General features: G+C 46.6%; 3 non-coding genes across 3 annotated transcripts; all 3 read left to right on the top strand.

Moving 5' to 3' along the window:
- Nucleotides 1–11,101: 11,101 nt before the first annotated feature.
- On the top strand, nt 11,102–11,175 carry trnan-guu (transfer RNA asparagine (anticodon GUU)). Its single transcript has one exon. It is a non-coding gene; the product is annotated as a tRNA-Asn (tRNA).
- Nucleotides 11,176–15,977: 4,802 nt separating this feature from the next.
- Nucleotides 15,978–16,051, top strand: trnan-guu (transfer RNA asparagine (anticodon GUU)). The gene has a single exon. It is a non-coding gene; the product is annotated as a tRNA-Asn (tRNA).
- A 3,547-nt stretch (nt 16,052–19,598) lies between these two features.
- Nucleotides 19,599–19,672, top strand: trnan-guu (transfer RNA asparagine (anticodon GUU)). The gene has a single exon. It is a non-coding gene; the product is annotated as a tRNA-Asn (tRNA).
- The last annotated feature ends 504 nt before the right edge of the window (nt 19,673–20,176 follow it).

Here is a 20,176-nt window from a genome sequence, read left to right as displayed (position 1 = left end):
TCGCACAGACCCTCCCCCCACTAACACACACTGAACACTATCGCACAGACCCTCCCCCCTCTAACACACACTGAACACAGTATCGCACAGACCCTCCCCCCACTAACACACACTGAACACTATCCCACAGACCCTCCCCCCACTAACGCACACTGAACACAGTATCGCACAGACCCTCCCCCCACTAACACACACTGAACACTATCCCACAGACCCTCCCCCCACTAACACACACTGAACACAGTATCGCACAGAACCTCCCCCCACTAACGCACACTGAACACAGTATCACACAGAACCTCCCCCCACTAACGCACACTGAACACAGTATCGCACAGACCCTCCCCCCACTAACGCACACTGAACACTATCACACAGACCCTCCCCCCTCTAACACACACTGAACACTATCACACAGACCCTCCCCCCACTAACACACTGAACACAGTATCGCACAGACCCTCCCCCCACTAACACACTGAACACAGTATCGCACAGACCCTCCCCCCACTAACACACTGAACACAGTATCCCACAGACCCTCCCCCCACTATCACACTGAACACAGTATCGCACAGAACCTCCCCCCACTAACACACTGAACACTATCACACAGACCCTCCCCCCACTAACACACACTGAACACTATCACACAGACCCTCCCCCCACTAACACACACTGAACCCTATCACACAGACCCTCCCCCCACTAACACACTGAACACTATCACACAGACCCTCCCCCCACTAACACACACTGAACACTATCACACAGACCCTCCCCCCACTAACACACACTGAACACTATCGCACAGACCCTCCCCCCTCTAACACACACTGAACACTATCCCACAGACCCTCCCCCCACTAACGCACACTGAACACAGTATCGCACAGACCCTCCCCCCACTAACACACACTGAACACTATCCCACAGACCCTCCCCCCACTAACACACACTGAACACAGTATCGCACAGAACCTCCCCCCACTAACGCACACTGAACACAGTATCACACAGAACCTCCCCCCACTAACGCACACTGAACACAGTATCGCACAGACCCTCCCCCCACTAACGCACACTGAACACTATCACACAGACCCTCCCCCCTCTAACACACACTGAACACTATCACACAGACCCTCCCCCCACTAACACACTGAACACAGTATCGCACAGACCCTCCCCCCACTAACACACTGAACACAGTATCGCACAGACCCTCCCCCCACTATCACACTGAACACAGTATCGCACAGAACCTCCCCCCACTAACACACTGAACACTATCACACAGACCCTCCCCCCACTAACACACACTGAACACTATCACACAGACCCTCCCCCCACTAACACACACTGAACCCTATCACACAGACCCTCCCCCCACTAACACACTGAACACTATCACACAGACCCTCCCCCCACTAACACACACTGAACACTATCACACAGACCCTCCCCCCACTAACACACACTGAACACTAACACACACTGAACACAGTATCGCACAGACCCTCCCCTCACTAACACACACTGAACACAGTATCGCATAGAACCTCCCCCCACTAACGCACACTGAACACAGTATCGCACAGACCCTCCCCCCACTAACACACACTGAACACTATCCCACAGACCCTCCCCCCACTAACACACACTGAACACAGTATCGCACAGAACCTCCCCCCACTAACGCACACTGAACACAGTATCACACAGAACCTCCCCCCACTAACACACACTGAACACTATCACACAGACCCTCCCCCCTCTAACACACACTGAACACTATCACACAGACCCTCCCCCTACTAACGCACACTGAACACAGTATTGCACAGACCCTCCCCCCACTAACACACACTGAACACTATCACACAGAACCTCCCCCCACTAACACACTGAACACAGTATCGCACAGACCCTCCCCCCACTAACACACTGAACACAGTATCGCACAGACCCTCCCCCCACTAACACACTGAACACAGTATCGCACAGAACCTCCCCCACTAACGCACTGAACACAGTATCGCACAGAACCTCCCCCCACTAACACACTGAACACAGTATCGCACAGACCCTCCCCCCACTAACACACTGAACACAGTATCGCACAGACCCTCCCCCCACTAACACACTGAACACAGTATCGCACAGACCCTCCCCCCACTAACACACTGAACACAGTATCGCACAGAACCTCCCCCCACTAACACACTGAACACAGTATCGCACAGACCCTCCCCCCACTAACACACTGAACACAGTATCGCACAGACCCTCCCCCCACTAACACACACTGAACACTATCCCACAGACCCTCCCCCCACTAACACACACTGAACACAGTATCGCACAGAACCTCCCCCCACTAACGCACTGAACACAGTATCGCACAGAACCTCCCCCCACTAACACACTGAACAGTATCACACAGACCCTCCCCCCTCTAACACACTGAACACTATCACACAGACCCTCCCCCCACTAACACACTGAACACTATCACACAGACCCTCCCCCCACTAACACACACTGAACACTATCACACAGACCCTCCCCCCACTAACACACTGAACACTATCACACAGACCCTCCCCCCACTAACACACTGAACACTATCACACAGACCCTCCCCCCACTAACACACACTGAACACTATCACACAGACCCTCCTCCACTAACACACACTGAACACTATCACACAGACCCTCCCCCCACTAACACACACTGAACACTAACACACACTGAACACAGTATCGCACAGACCCTCCCCTCACTAACACACACTGAACACAGTATCGCACAGACCCTCCCCCCACTAACACACTGAACACAGTATCGCACAGACCCTCCCCCCACTAACACACTGAACACAGTATCGCACAGAACCTCCCCCCACTAACACACTGAACACAGTATCGCACAGACCCTCCCCCCACTAACACACTGAACACAGTATCGCACAGACCCTCCCCCCACTAACACACACTGAACACTATCCCACAGACCCTCCCCCCACTAACACACACTGAACACAGTATCGCACAGAACCTCCCCCCACTAACGCACTGAACACAGTATCGCACAGAACCTCCCCCCACTAACACACTGAACAGTATCACACAGACCCTCCCCCCTCTAACACACTGAACACTATCACACAGACCCTCCCCCCACTAACACACTGAACACTATCACACAGACCCTCCCCCCACTAACACACACTGAACACTATCACACAGACCCTCCCCCCACTAACACACTGAACACTATCACACAGACCCTCCCCCCACTAACACACTGAACACTATCACACAGACCCTCCCCCCACTAACACACACTGAACACTATCACACAGACCCTCCTCCACTAACACACACTGAACACTATCACACAGACCCTCCCCCCACTAACACACACTGAACACTAACACACACTGAACACAGTATCGCACAGACCCTCCCCTCACTAACACACACTGAACACAGTATCGCATAGAACCTCCCCCCACTAACACACACTGAACACAGTATCGCATAGAACCTCCCCCCACTAACACACTGAACACAGTATCGCACAGACCCTCCCCCCACTAACACACACTGAACACTATCCCACAGACCCTCCCCCCACTAACACACACTGAACACAGTATCGCACAGAACCTCCCCCCACTAACGCACACTGAACACAGTATCACACAGAACCTCCCCCCACTAACGCACACTGAACACAGTATCGCACAGACCCTCCCCCCACTAACGCACACTGAACACAGTATCGCACAGAACCTCCCCCCACTAACACACTGAACACAGTTTCTCACAGTACCATCCCCCACGAACACTGACCACAGTTTCACACAGTGCCACCAACCTTCGGCAAAGCTACTCCAACCAACAACCCCCCATGAAAACAAAAACACAGAAACTGCACTAATAAATAATCATTACCCCCCCACCCCGTTCAAGTGCAAAGCGAATCGATCACACATTGAACACCGATTCACAGGGGGTGGCACAGAGAGTAAGAATAAACATGAATGGGAATAATCAAAAGGTGCAGAATATTCATCACTGATTCACTGTCCTCTGGTGTCGCCTGGGGGGCCGTGTGACGGAGCGCCCCCCCCGCGCTCATCCTGGGGGTAACCAGTTGCCATGGCAATTAAACCAGTTTTGTAATAGGTCTGTCGCTGTGGCAACCAGCTCTGTATTTTTAGCCCCCGAAGCAGGGGGAGGGAGAGAGATGGAAAGAAAAACAGAAATGGAGACAGTGAGCCAGAAAGATTAAGGGAGACAGTATAGAGAGAGAGAGAAGGAAAGAAAGGATAAGAGATGATGGAGAGATTGAAAAAGCAATGGGATAAAGATGGAAGAAGAGAGGGGGAGAGTAAAACAGAAAGATGGGGGGCATGTAGCGAGAGATGGAGATAGATGCAGAGAAAAGGAGAGAAATCAACAAATAGAAATAGGGAGGAAGAGAGACAGACAAAGAGAGAGAGAGGAGGACAAGGCCCATTTCCTGTTCTACTGCCCCAAACACACATCCATCAGTGACACATATACTTCATTATTTCTATACCTCTTCATACCCTGCCCCACACTGAGAGGCCAACAGCACCGTGGGCCCCGACACTGTGGACAACGATTGAATGAAGAAATGCTGTTTTTATCGGCCCCGCCGGCCTGTTCTTGAGCGCTGGACCAGTATGTTGATTGCAACACAGATGTCAAGCAGTCGTGCTAGTGAAGCTTTTCTGAATTGAATTTGTATTTGAGAGAGAGAGCGAGAGTTATTGTTTGTTACGATGGGAATTCACTAACTCCGGAATGACTGGAGCAACAACAAAACAAACCAAGAAACCAACCAAAAACAAAGACAACAGTGAAGTAAAGAGAGTGGGATAGAGAGACAGCAAGGACACCGCGTTCTGGGGGGATGGGGGTCCAGGCTTGAAAACAGACCAGCAGCCTGTACACAGAGATTGGCAGGTGGGTGGAACGCTGTGCCCCAGCCAGACTGCACACAAATAGGCAGCTCTGTGTGGGCATCTGGGTACGACTCTGGGCACCAGTTTGCTACTTGGCAGGCAAGAATCAGCGGCTGGACCGGGGAGTGGGCCGCAGGGTCTGCAGTGCGGTGCTGAGCGCTCGAAAGAAACACAAGCACAACAGAGAGAGTGGGCGAGAGGGAGAGAAAACTGAAGACTCCTCTCGGGTTTGTGAGAATTGCTCAAAATTGTTTTCTCATTATTTTGATGAGGTTTGCTTTTATTTTTTCACAGCAGTGCAGCATTCACAGAAGACGACCTTTGACCAGAGCCTGGCCACAGAGATGCCTGCCGCCGCATCACTGACCTCCTTATTACACAACCTGCTAATTTACACGCAGTGCAGGTTACAGTGGTTTACAGTGGTTAATCTCTGTGTGCTGAGGTGTATGTAGGGGGTTCTGTGTGTGTGTGTGTTTTGCTCCAAATGATTTCTAAATGACAGGACCTAGAAACCAGAAACTCACATGCGATGCATCCTCCCTGATCAGGTCTGGGTTAACAAAGTGTTTCCCAGTTTTCATAAACTGGCGTATTGATGCAGTAAAACCTGTTGGACTGGAGTGGGTGTGCGAGATGTGGGAGTGCAGATATGCGGGTGTGGGAGTCAGGTATGTGCAGCTCCATTTCTAGGCATAAGCGATTTAAGCGACCGCATAGGTCCCCCTGCCGCTAGGGGGCCCCCTAACAAAAACGAATAATTAATAAATTGAATATATTTTCAATTATTTTCTATAACAAATTTTCATAAATGGTCACAGTGATCAGTTTTCAGATTGGATTTTATGTTTGATCGTAGAATGCTCTATGCTCTAGAAACCTGTGATCGATCTGGTTTTGGTTTGCTTCCGGTGTAGCACAAAATAAAGAAAAAGTATTTTACAACTGCGACACAACAAAATTATAATGGCGGACGAAAGACCGAGAGCGCACCAATCAGGCGCATAAAAGCGTCAAAATTATTAAACTGAAGGAAAACAAGCACAAGAGAAAGGTATTGTAATATGACTCGGTTATGCTTAGTTTGTATTGCTGTACAGTAGGATTTTTGCGTAAATACTGTTTTAATGACGATGACATTAAATGTGAAGCTAAACCAGTTTTCTCTCTCGTTTCTTTAACTGAACAGTCCAGTTCACATTACCTGCCACAAAATCGCGTTTTATTATAACATGGTGGCTGTATTTGCTATAGCGAGTTTTATCTTGAATAGGATCTGCAAGAGGTTTTTTCAATTTTGCCTAATCTATGCTATAACACTGCTACCTAGTTCTGCACCATCAATGATCAAGTTAGCTAATTAGCTAGTAAGTTAAAATCTACAAATGGGACTTAGCAATTGTAGCTTGGTCTCAAACTGGGGTGCAGGAGTGTGTCAAGGAATGCTCGAGCTATATATATATATATATATATATATATATATATATATATGTTTAATTTAAGTTGGGGTAGATGTTATTTCAGCCATTGTCCTTTTAAATTGTTGCGATATTTCAGGAAGAAAACAACATTGGCATAACATTTGTTTTCCTGTATGAAACTCTGGTGTACATGTGTATACAGTGGGGTCTTAACATATGCATACACTTTCACAAAAAAAAAATCCCATTATATGAAGTGTAAGTTGTTCTCTGTTCAACTATACATGACGGTAACATGTCTTTTAAGTGTGTTGAACACTATTTTCCTAACATTGTTGCAAATAGAGGGTGTGCATACTTCCAACTACAGCCTTACACATTCATATTCAATTTTGAAACCATAGACCTATTGGTGAATAAAGTACTAAAAAAATGAAACAGACCTATTTGGCACACACAAGAAACATGTGTCATATAGAAATAACATGGCACAGCATAGCCAACAAAATAAATGTACAAGAAGAACATGACGTGACAGAAAAAATATATATAAAAAAAAGTTGACTTGTTTTGTTCGGCCTTGATGTGTTCTGGGAAAGTAATGTAATTACGTCCCGTCTCCCCAAAGCCCCTGTCACTTGATAAAGCACGCTGGTTGCCCCCTTCCCCTTGTCTGCACTTATTATTGTTACAATCTAGGATGTGGGACTTGTGTTTTATATTGACTGCATATTTTTCCTATGCTCTTGTGTAATTTTGAACTTGTAATTGTATTACGTTTTGATCTGGATTTTTATACTGTATTGCACTGATGTAATGCTCTTATATTTTGTAAGTCGCCCGTCTGCCAATAAATAAATGATAGCCTAATAATAATAATAGTCTGGCTCAACATGCTGATCCCCTCACGGTCCCTGGACTGATCCAGTGGCCTAAATTCCCAGCGCCATGTGCACTTTAATGTGTAAATGATCTAATTATGTATCTGTATTATTCTGTATTATATTGATTTATTTATGTATGTAAAACTTTTGTCACAGATGTTTGTCAAGGATTTTTGAAACCAACACTTTGATGAATATGGGCCCAGAGTCCTTGGGTATCGTGGAAGGCGCTTCTAAATAAATAATAATAATAATAATTATTTCTATTATCAGTGTGTCTGTATGCCTGTGTGTGTGTCTCTGTTACGTGTTCATTCGCAGGTGTCTGTGTTCTCCCCGCCTCTGCGCACGTGTGGGCTGTTGCTGACTTTCCATTCCTCTCTTCCCAGCATCCTCCACTACAGCAGCATGTCGAAGGTCGATGGGCTTGGAGGGAAGGGAGGGGCTTAACCCTTGCTTTGTCAAGGCCTGCCTGTCGTGGGGGGGTTATAGTGTCCGCCTGCGTGACGTAATGCATCACTTTGATTGTGTGTCTAATTGTGTTTTTTAATTTTGTTGTTGATTTTGTTTCTCTTTTTGTGATTTGATATTGCAGGTGTTTTTTTTTTTTGGCAGATACAGTCTTTAAAAAACAGAACAGTTTCATTACAGGAACATTTTCTGTTCTTTTTCGCACCCCGTACCAGCCAGGGACACCGGACACGGCACACACTCCATCCCGTATTCATAAAGTCATGCAGTGGACACACAGAGCTGCTGTCGAGACAGGTTAGTAATATTGGTACAATGTCCGTGTTGATGAGGCTTTTTATTATTATTATTATTATTATTATTAATAATAATAATAATAATAATAATAATAATAATAATATTTTTATTTCTTGGCAGACGACCCTTATCTCGTACAACATAAGTCCAAATATACAGTAATTACAAGGCTTTTAAATCACTGGCCCCTGTTGTTACTGAAAACAGGGTTAAACAATGTATCAACAAAACACATTTAGAGAGAGAGTTTGTTTGCTAGTGGGTCAGCAAATCTGAAAAGCCATTGTGTCACGGGATCAACTCCACTGTGCCTTATCAGAGCTGGCCAACCTCAGCATCCTCACACTGACACTCTCAGACACACACTGACATTCACACACACCCTCACACACACTGACATTTACACACACTGACATTTACACACACTGACATTCACACACACACACACACACACTGTCAGTATTTGTTAAATAAATAAATGCAATAACATGTTTCTTTGTGAAACTGACAGGTATGTAATTCAGTTATGTAAGACAGAGAGAGAGACTTTGTACTTAAATCCTTTCTTTGCATTTTAGATTCAGTAATGAGGGATTTAAACAATTAACTAGTGACCCCTAAGTCAGTGTGACAGCTTTGCTGCAGCAACTGTGTGTGCGACTGCATGCGTGTGCCTGTGTGTGTGAGTGTATGTGCATACTCTGTGAGAGACAGACTTTTTGGAGAACTGAGTGGAATAAATCCCTTAAAAACAATAAACAAAAACTCAGATGACGACCATGAAGAACAAAACACAGGAGTCCCCTCACTGACACAGAGGGGCCTGATCCCTCATCACAGAGGATCTACAGACAGACGCCGTCACAGTACTGTAGTAAGGGCAGTATTACCGTACAGCAGCGTTTCTCAATTACAGTCCTGTGGGAACACAGTGCTACCTTTACATACACCACTAATATCTATACAGCAGGTTTACACACACCTAATATCTATACACCTGGTTTATACACATAGCAGTTTATTCTGTATATACATATACACTACATGGGCAAAAGAATGTGGACAGCTGGTCGTCGATCGTCTCATTCCAGTTCACTCCAAAGGTCTTGGATGGGGTTGAGGTTAGAGCCCAACCGATTCAGGTTTTTTGCATCCAATACCGATAATTGGGAAGCTAAATTTGCCAATTACCAATATGTCTGCTGATGTTTATTTTTTTGTTAGCATGCATAAGACGTTTTCTATCACGGATCCCTCGCATCTCTCCCTGTCAGAGAGAAATTGTCAAATATGCACTGAAGGCAGGATTTTTACATTTTACATAATAAACTCAACATTTATTTTCACCATAAATAACAACCTGAAATCAAACCTTGTACAAATAAAATAGAATAAGGGAGAGTAAAGGAAAAATATAAAAATATGCATGTTCTATACATTAGAGCAAATAATCAGATGGTGTTAAGTGCTGATCTGTATTATATTTGCATTTTACAGGCGTCAGGTTCTCTCGGGTTCACAGTGCTGCTCAGTGCTCAACACTGCCGCTCACACAGGGCAGCACAGCACAGCTGCATTGGTTTAAAAAATGTATTGTATAATGCCCTCGAAAGTGTAACTTATTTGATACGTACGTTAATCGTATTGCACGATGGGTCGAATGGCCTCCTCTCGTTTGTAAACTTTCTTATGCAATACGAATCACAGCCAAAACACGCTGTAGGATTTGAAATAGTTTTATAAATATCATGCATAGTTTCAGTTTTATCCAACATTGTGTGAGAGATGCGTTTTTCACTCATTTTCTTTAGATGTTTTACTGTGATCTGAGTGCGCTTGTCATTTGGAGACAGTTTTTGTTTGCTGATTTCCAGTCAATCTTCAGTCTGTCGGACTGCCGGATGGTGAAGTGTGGTTCGTCACTCCAGAGAACGTGTTTGCATGGCTCCAGAGTCCAATGGCGGCGAGCTTTACGCCACTCCAGCCGACGGTTGGCATTGCACATGGTGATCTTAGGCTTGAGTGCGGCTGCTCGGTCATGGAAACCGACTTGTTGTAAAGGTTGCATCCTATGACGGTGCCATGTTGGAAGTCTCTGAGCTTTTCATTGCGGCCCATTGTACTGCCAGTGTTTGTCTGTGGAGATTGCATGGCCGTATGCTTGACTTTAGACACCTGTCAGCAATAGGTGTGGCTGAAATAGCCGAATCCACTAATTATAACGTGTGTCCACATACTTCTGTCCATGTAGTGTGTGTGTGTGTGTGTGTGTGTGTATATATATATATATATATATATATATATATATATATATATATATATATATATATATAGGGCAGCTGTTACATTCACAGGAACCTTTCTATATACAGAAGCTGTTTAAAATTACACCAGTTGTATACATTGGCAGCAGTGGCAGCAGATTCCTTTTTGTACATGGTTGGAGAATGCAGAGCCGTTGCATGTAGTGTTTATTTATTGAGGTTGTTTTGTTTTGCCCTCAGCATTATATAAGTATTCGACTGATATTCGTAGGGGTAAAAATACTAATTTTAAAAAGAAACTGCATCACTGATGTATTCCCTGCACTGTTTTTAGCCTAAACAGGAACAGAAATGTGTGTCAGTAGTGACTCTCTTCCCAGCTGCTTCACTGTTCACCTGCCCACACTGAAGCTGTGTGCGTGTATGCGTGTGTTTGTATGTAAGTGCGTGTGGGTGTGTAAGTGTGAGTGTGTAACTATAATGATCAGATGCCAAGGGACCCAGGCGCGGAGCGGAAACGTAAACTAGGGACAGACGGAGGTCTAGAGCCGGCAAACGGAAAACGTAGGCGATCCGAGGGTAGAGGGCGCTAGACGAGCTAAAGGTCCAAGTCCATCATTCTAAGCCAATCGCGTGTCCGTGATCCGTCTTTGAAAGATGGACTCGGCCCGTCTCTTGTCCTTATTCCTTCTTTCAAAAGAGGGATTCAGGCAGTAGTGTCACTTCACGTGTGGGGGACCCAGGCCCTGGAGCATCTCGGTCTCTGTGGCGCAATCGGTTAGCGCGTTCGGCTGTTAACCGAAAGGTTGGTGGTTCAAGCCCACCCAGGGACGACTCTGTTTTCCATCAGTCATATGTAATTAACCTAACGCTGTGTTTTTGTCTTGCGTGTCCTCTTAGAAACATGATTCTGTAACGTATACATGTATCTATGAATCCATAACACTCTTTTAAACTCCCACAGAGATTGAAGTGAGTTGTACGCTTGTGTTTTTGCTCTAGCTTATTAAAAGCTAATGCAGATGCTGTACCGGCTGTATGATCTGTATGAAAGTGCTGCATGGATGATCTAATGTCTTTAAATATTTGTGTGTGCGCATTTGTATGTGATTGTGTGTTGTAAGTGTGTGTGTGGGTGTGGGTGTGTAACTGTAATGATCAGAAGCCAAGGGCAGAGGTAATTGTGGTGGTAATTGTAGCCAGTAAGACACGGGATTGAGCTGGCGGACGATCTTGAAAGGTCCAATAAAACGGTGACTGTGTTTCTTGGATGGCAGCCGAAGACGGATGTTCTGGGTGGATAGCCAGTCTTCTTGACCGGGTTGATATTGGGGTGCAGGCCGCCGGTTGCGGTCAGCCTGCAACTTCTGGCGTCGAACAGCCTGTTGGAGGCGCACATGAGCCGCTTGCCAAACCTTGTTGCTGCGACGGAACCAATCATCGACGGCTGGGACATTAGGTCACTCACCGGACCACGGAAACGGGAGTGAGACCAGTGGATGAGCTGATGAACGAGTTCTGTGCATACTCGGCCCAGGGCAGGAACCGGCTCCAGTCCTACTGTGATTGGTCAATGTAGGAGTGCAGAAACCGTCCAATTTCTTGGTTTAAACTCTCTGTCTGGCGGTTTGAATGAGGATGGTAACCAGAAGTGAGACTGACCAAGACGTTGAGGGCTTGAAAAAATGCGGACCAGACGCGGGAGGTGAACTGAGGTCCTCTGTCAGAGACTGTCCTCAGGAATCCCATATATCCGAAAGACATGGGCGAAGAGAGCTTCTGCCGTCCCCAGGGCGGTAGGAGGTGCTTTAGTGGAATTGGCCGACAGGCTTTGGAAAACCAATCCACTGCGACTAGAATGGTGGTATATCCCTTGGAGTTGGGGAGGTCCGTAATAAAGTCAATGGCTGTGGGACCAGGGTCGCTGTGGTATTGGGAGCGGCTCTAGGAGACCAGCAGGGAGCTGTCGAGAGGACTTGCACTGGGCGCAGGGCGGGCAGGTAATGACAAAGCGCTTGACGTCTTGTATCAGGATCGGCCACCGGAACTCCCTCCTAATGAGTGACAGAGTGCACTGGACTCCTGGATGCCTGGAAGCTGGGCATGAATGAAGCCATTGTAGGAACTGAGGGCACACAGAGGTCGGGATGTATAAGAGAGATGCGGGGCAATTAGGTGGTGTGGGATCTGTGGTGAGAGGCTGCTGGATTTGTTCCATAATGTCCCATTTGATGGGAGCCACAATGCAAGTGTGAAGCAAAATGGGTTCTGTTGGGAGTCGTGTGGACATCGAACTGACGAGACAACATCAGTTGCCAAAGTCATAGTTTCGCTCGGCCGCAGATAGCTTCTTAGAAAAGACAGCCCACGGATAGAGTTTTGCAGGCTGGCCGTGTCGTTGGGAGAGCACGGCTCCAACTCCTGACTTGGATGCATCAACTTCGACCACGAAGGGGAGTGAAGGATCGGGGTGTCTCAAGGCAGGAGCCGTGGTAAACAATGTTTTGAGCTGGTGGAAGGAATGAGAGGCAGGCTCATTCCAGGCTAGTTTTCAGGAAGTGGCTTTCAAGAGGGAGGTGAGGGGAGCGGCCACAGAGCTGAAGCCTTTAATAAAACGGTGATAGAAATTTGAGAAGTCAAGAAATCTCTGTAGCTCATAGATGGTTTGTGGTTGTGGCCACTCCGTGACTGCCCTCACCTTGTTTTGATCCATCTGCGTCCCTTGTGCATTGATGATGTATCCCAGGAAGTGCACCTGCTCTTGGTGGAAATCACACTTCTCTGCTTAGACGAATAAACTGAGAAGATCTGGGGGAAGTTCTGAGAAGGTGGGGGAATATATCAGGATGTCGTCGATGTTTAGAATCATGCAGCGGTTGAGAGAGTCTCTTAGGACCTCGTTAACAAAGACTTGGAAAACAGCTGGTGCATTGGCTAAACCATAGGGCGGTACCTATATTTTACCATGATATTGTTTAGACCCCTGTAATCAATACAAGGCCTCAGACCCCCATTCTTTTCTCAACAAAGAAAAACCTGGCAGCAGCAGGTGAGATCTAAGGATGTATAATTCCCAGTTCCAAGGCTTCCTTCACATAATCCTCCATGGCTTGTGACTCAGGGAGAGAGAGCGGATATGTGCTTCCTCTGGGGGGCGTGGTTCCTGGTAAAGAGGTCGATTGCACGATTCCACAGATGATGTGGAGGCAAGCATATGTCTTGGGACTTGCTGAAGATGGCAGCTTTATCTTTATACTTGGAGGTATCTTGGGGGACTCAGAAAGTGCAGGGCTTTCTACATGAGTGGCACGACAGTGAAGGGGAAGACAACGGGTGAAACACTGATCCCCCCATGAAAGCAGTTCACTGGTTCTCCACGAGATGACCGGGTTGTGATAAGAGCCATGGAAACCAGAGAATAACTGCGGTATCTATACAGCCAGTTTATACACATAGCAGTTTATTCTGTATATACATATACACTACATGGGCAAAAGAATGTGGACAGCTGGTCGTCGATCGTCTCATTCCAAAATATGGGCATTAATATGGCATTGATCCCCACTTTGCTGCTGTAACAGCCTCACTCTTCTGGGAAGGCTTTCACTAGATGTTGGATCATCGCTGTGGGGATTTGCTTCCATTCAGCCACAAGAGCGTCAGTGCGGTCGGGCACTGATGTTGGGCGATCAGGTCCGGCTCACAGTCGGCGTTCCAGTTCACTCCAAAGGTCTTGGATGGGGTTGAGGTTAGAGCCCAACTGATACAGGTTTTTTGCATCCAATACCGATAATTGGGAAGCTAAATTTGCCGATTACCAATATGTCTGCTGATGTTTATTTTTTTGTTAGCATGCATAAGACGTTTTCTATCACGGATCCCTCGCATCTCTCCCTGTCAGAGAGAAATTGTCAAATATGCACTGAAGGCAGGATTTTTACATTTTACATAATAAACTCAACATTTATTTTCACCATAAATAACAACCTGAAATCAAACCTTGTACAAATAAAATAGAATAAGGGAGAGTAAAGGAAAAATATAAAAATATGCATGTTCTATACATTAGAACAAATAATCAGATGGTGTTAAGTGCTGATCTGTATTATATTTGCATTTTACAGGCGTCAGGTTCTCTCGGGTTCACAGTGCTGCTCAGTGCTCAACACTGCCGCTCACACAGGGCAGCACAGCACAGCTGCATTGGTTTAAAAGATGTATTGTATAATGCCCTCGAAAGTGTAACTTATTTGATACGTACGTTAATCGTATTGCACGATGGGTCGAATGGCCTCCTCTCGTTTGTAAACTTTCTTATGCAATACGAATCACAGCCAAAACACGCTGTAGGATTTGAAATAGTTTTATAAATATCATGCATAGTTTCAGTTTTATCCAACATTGTGTGAGAGATGCGTTTTTCACTCATTTTCTTTAGATGTTTTACTGTGATCTGAGTGCGCTTGTCATTTGGAGACAGTTTTTTTTGCTGATTTCCAGTCAATCTTCAGTCTGTCGGACTGCCGGATGGTGAAGTGTGGTTCGTCACTCCAGAGAACGTGTTTGCATGGCTCCAGAGTCCAATGGCGGCGAGCTTTACGCCACTCCAGCCGACGGTTGGCATTGCACATGGTGATCTTAGGCTTGAGTGCGGCTGCTCGGTCATGGAAACCGACTTGTTGTAAAGGTTGCATCCTATGACGGTGCCATGTTGGAAGTCTCTGAGCTTTTCAGTGCGGCCCATTGTACTGCCAGTGTTTGTCTGTGGAGATTGCATGGCCGTGTGCTTGACTTTAGACACCTGTCAGCAATAGGTGTGGCTGAAATAGCCGAATCCACTAATTATAACGTGTGTCCACATACTTCTGTCCATGTAGTGTGTGTGTGTGTGTGTGTGTGTGTGTGTGTGTGTATATATATATATATATATATATATATAGGGCAGCTGTTACATTCACAGGAACCTTTCTATATACAGAAGCTGTTTAAAATTACACCAGTTGTATACATTGGCAGCAGTGGCAGCAGATTCCTTTTTGTACATGGTTGGAGAATGCAGAGCCGTTGCATGTAGTGTTTATTTATTGAGGTTGTTTTGTTTTGCCCTCAGCATTATATAAGTATTCGACTGATATTCGTAGGGGTAAAAATACTAATTTTAAAAAGAAACTGCATCACTGATGTATTCCCTGCACTGTTTTTAGCCTAAACAGGAACAGAAATGTGTGTCAGTAGTGACTCTCTTCCCAGCTGCTTCACTGTTCACCTGCCCACACTGAAGCTGTGTGCGTGCATGCGTGTGTTTGTATGTAAGTGCGTGTGGGTGTGTAAGTGTGAGTGTGTAACTATAATGATCAGATGCCAAGGGCAGAGGACCCAGGCGCGGAGCGGAAACGTAAACTAGGGACAGACGGAGGTCTAGAGCCGGCAAACAGAAAACGTAGGCGATCCGAGGGTAGAGGGCGCTAGACGAGCTAAAGGTCCAAGTCCATCATTCTAAGCCAATCGCGTGTCCGTGATCCATCTTTGAAAGATGGACTCTGCCCGTCTCTTGTCCTTATTCCTTCTTTCAAAAGAGGGATTCAGGCAGTAGCGTCACTTCACGTGTGGGGGACCCAGGCCCTGGAGCATCTCGGTCTCTGTGGCGCAATCGGTTAGCGCGTTCGGCTGTTAACCGAAAGGTTGGTGGTTCAAGCCCACCCAGGGACGACTCTGTTTTTCATCAGTCATATGTAATTAACCTAACGCTGTGTTTTTGTCTTGCGTGTCCTCTTAGAAACATGATTCTGTAACGTATACATGTATCTATGAATCCATAACACTCTTTTAAACTCCCACAGAGATGGAAGTGAGTTGTACGCTTGTGTTTTTGCTCTAGCTTATTAAAAGCTAATGCAGATGCTGTACCGGCTGTATGATCTGTATGAAAGTTCTGTATGGATGATCTAATGTCTTTAAATATTTGTGTGTGCGCATTTGTATGTGATTGTGTGTTGTAAGTGTGTGTGGGTGTGGGTGTGTAACTGTAATGATCAGAAGCCAAGGGCAGAGGTAATTGTGGTGGTAATTGTAGCCAGTAAGACACGGGATTGAGCTGGCGGACGATCTTGAAAGGTCCAATAAAACGGTGACTGTGTTTCTTGGATGGCAGCCGAAGACGGATGTTCTGGGTGGATAGCCAGTCTTCTTGACCGGGTTGATATTGGGGTGCAGGCCGCCGGTTGCGGTCAGCCTGCAACTTCTGGCGTCGAACAGCCTGTTGGAGGCGCACATGAGCCGCTTGCCAAACCTTGTTGCTGCGACGGAACCAATCATCGACGGCTGGGACATTAGGTCACTCACCGGACCACGGAAACGGGAGTGAGACCAGTGGATGAGCTGATGAACGAGTTCTGTGCATACTCGGCCCAGGGCAGGAACCGGCTCCAGTCCTACTGTGATTGGTCAATGTAGGAGTGCAGAAACCGTCCAAATTCTTGGTTTAAACTCTCTGTCTGGCGGTTTGAATGAGGATGGTAACCAGAGGTGAGACTGACCAAGACGTTGAGGGCTTGAAAAAATGCGGACCAGACGCGGGAGGTGAACTGAGGTCCTCTGTCAGAGACTGTCCTCAGGAATCCCATATATCCGAAAGACATGGGCGAAGAGAGCTTCTGCCGTCCCCAGGGCGGTAGGAGGTGCTTTAGTGGAATTGGCCGACAGGCTTTGGAAAACCAATCCACTGCGACTAGAATGGTGGTATATCCCTTGGAGTTGGGGAGGTCCGTAATAAAGTCAATGGCTGTGGGACCAGGGTCGCTGTGGTATTGGGAGCGGCTCTAGGAGACCAGCAGGGAGCTGTCGAGAGGACTTGCACTGGGCGCAGGGCGGGCTGGTAATGACAAAGCGCTTGACGTCTTGTATCAGGATCGGCCACCGGAACTCCCTCCTAATGAGTGACAGAGTGCACTGGACTCCTGTAGAGGCTGCTGGATTTGTTCCATAATGTCTCATTTGATGGGAGCCACAATGCAAGTGGGAGGCAAAATGGGTTCTGTTGGTAGCTGAGTTGTGTGGATATCGATCTTTTTTGATCCTGGGTGATATCTTCCTGCTGAGACCACAGTGCCAATGCCCACTGTTGCGCTTTTCCAGTGAGGAAGGTGATTATAAATGCAATTATAGCGGCATCGTTAGGAAAGAAGCAGGCAGATGGGCTAAATAAAGAGAACATTGTAGAAGAAAACCTTCACAGTGATCTCGTCAGTCATCGTACTTGTCCTGGTTGGCAAGCCGGACTGGTCTGATATATGTGGCATGTGGAGTGGAGCTGAGGAGTTTGGAGTGGAAATTGTGTGTGACTAATTACTCTAACAGATTGAAGTGATTACGCAATAATCAGGATAGCTGAGAGGAAAGGAGAGGTGTCTGGCAGTCATAAGGCAACGGGGACATCTGGCGGCGAACTTGGGAATGGCTACCCCGTGAGTGTGAAGGTAACGGTGTGTGATGACTCTCTCAATGATTGACACATGCGTACACACACAGGCACACTTACTGACACTATCACACACACAGGCACAGGCACACTCACTCACTGACACTGTCACACACACACAGGCACACTCACTGACACACACACACATACTGACACAAGCTCTCGTTGATGGCTCTATAAACGAAAAAGAAAACGGGAAGCAACGGTGCAAGAGAAAGGTGTTCTTAGGAGAGGTGCTGACAGGAGTGAGAGAAAGAGGAATAAGAAACAGGAACAGAAACCTGGGAGGATGAAAAGAGGAAAGACACAATGAGCAACTGACAGAAACTAAGAAAGAAAGGAACAGCAGGAAAGATGGCGTGCCTATATTGTCAAGGAAACTGCGTGACAGAGACCAGGCAGCCAGAGAGAGCGGGAGAGGTTGTGTATGTGTGTGTGGGGGGGGTCAGTGTTACAGAACAGTGGGCTCCAGGGTTATGTAACAGTGCTGAGTGCGCACTCGCTTTGTGTCAGTGTGCGACCTGCTCTGGACACTGTGTATTCAAAACCACATACTACCCTGCTACACACTGAATAAGTACATGCTGCAGTTACATACTGAGTCTCTGACAGTATAGTACGAAGCCGAATGATTCCGTGTACTACACATGTCTGTGTTTAGGTGTGTATTTCTTACACACAGGATTTTTGTACTGTATCATTTAATTGTAAAGACATTAAAATTACATATTTTATTTCCTCATGCTCACCCAAGTTGTGCCACTCGGCCTGACCTCACCTCACGTCCGCCTGTATATCATGACCAATTAACACACGCTAGTCCAGGAGTCACCAACCTTTTCTTTGATGGCAGCTACTTCAAAGTTGTGAACACTTACTGGATCTGGGGTATATCCCGAAAGGTTAACCCTGATGCAGTTGTTGAGGTTCTCATCAGTCAGAAGCGTTCGACACCAGGACTTAATGAAGTTCATATCGGAGAAAGCCGAGTCACGAAAGGTATGTTGAGCTAAACGGAGGCCACTGTCATGGCTGCACTGCTCATGTTGTTGTCCTGCATCTGCAAGGCTCCAAAATGTAGCTGCAAATTGACATGACTTCAATTGAATGTCATTTTGGAGACAATTTCCATCTCCAGAGACACAGACTTGAGATTAAGCAGCGCACCCATTTGTTGAGAAATGTCTGAAGTGTCCACCTCCGTGAAGGGGAATGTAGTGAACATGACACATGGCTCCAGTGGCACTAAATCATGGAATCTGTGGTCAAACTCCTGACCAAGCCTGGTCAAGAGATCGCTGTACTTCTCCATGGCCAGGGCCCCAGTCACAGCTTTGTTGTCTCTCGGCAGTTAAAGGACGGAGGGGAAACTTGCGTTGGCACTAGTTGAAGTGTGACACTGGAAACAAAATGAAGAGGAAGTGTGCAGATAAAAATGTCTCACGCTACAAAAAATAAATGTAACTATTTGCTGTCTGAGTTCAAGAACGGATTAGGCTGTTTGCAGCTGAAAATAACTACACAAAACTAGAACTGTAATATTTACAGTTTATTTTCCAAATATGTTTGCGAACAACGTGTTGGTGACCCCTGCACTAGTCCATCTTTCATGTCCACTCACCACATGCTAGTCCATCATTCTAAGCCAATCGCGTGTCCGTGATCCGTCTTTGAAAGATGGACTCTGCCCGTCTCTTGTCCTTATTCCTTCTTTCAAAAGAGGGATTCAGGCAGTAGCGTCACTTCACGTGTGGGGGACCCAGGCCCTGGAGCATCTCGGTCTCTGTGGCGCAATCGGTTAGCGCGTTCGGCTGTTAACCGAAAGGTTGGTGGTTCAAGCCCACCCAGGGACGACTCTGTTTTCCATCAGTCATATGTAATTAACCTAACGCTGTGTTTTTGTCTTGCGTGTCCTCTTAGAAACATGATTCTGTAACGTATACATGTATCTATGAATCCATAACACTCTTTTAAACTCCCACAGAGATGGAAGTGAGTTGTACGCTTGTGTTTTTGCTCTAGCTTATTAAAAGCTAATGCAGATGCTGTACCGGCTGTATGATCTGTATGAAAGTGCTGCATGGATGATCTAATGTCTTTAAATATGTTTTAAATGTCTGAAGTCTTACATTTCAAATCATGAATCGCGGGGCGACCATTTTTTATGCAGTGGTTACGGTGTTTACGGTGAATGCCGCTTAGTACAACAGCGCCCCCAGCGGCTGAGTCTCAGTGGTGCATGTCAGTGGCTGTATTGAGCTCGGTTTTCACGCACAGATTGAACGGTTTAACGGACGGCCGTGCGGCGGGGGACGCGGGAGGTGAGATACTCCGCATCCGCTGCGGCCGAGAGGCGG

Source organism: Amia ocellicauda, chromosome 3, assembly GCF_036373705.1.
Source record: "Amia ocellicauda isolate fAmiCal2 chromosome 3, fAmiCal2.hap1, whole genome shotgun sequence".
Classification (NCBI taxonomy): Eukaryota; Metazoa; Chordata; class Actinopteri; order Amiiformes; family Amiidae; genus Amia; species Amia ocellicauda.
The sequence above is the reverse complement of the archived record's forward strand: the minus strand, read 5'-3'. Positions and strand labels throughout refer to the sequence as shown.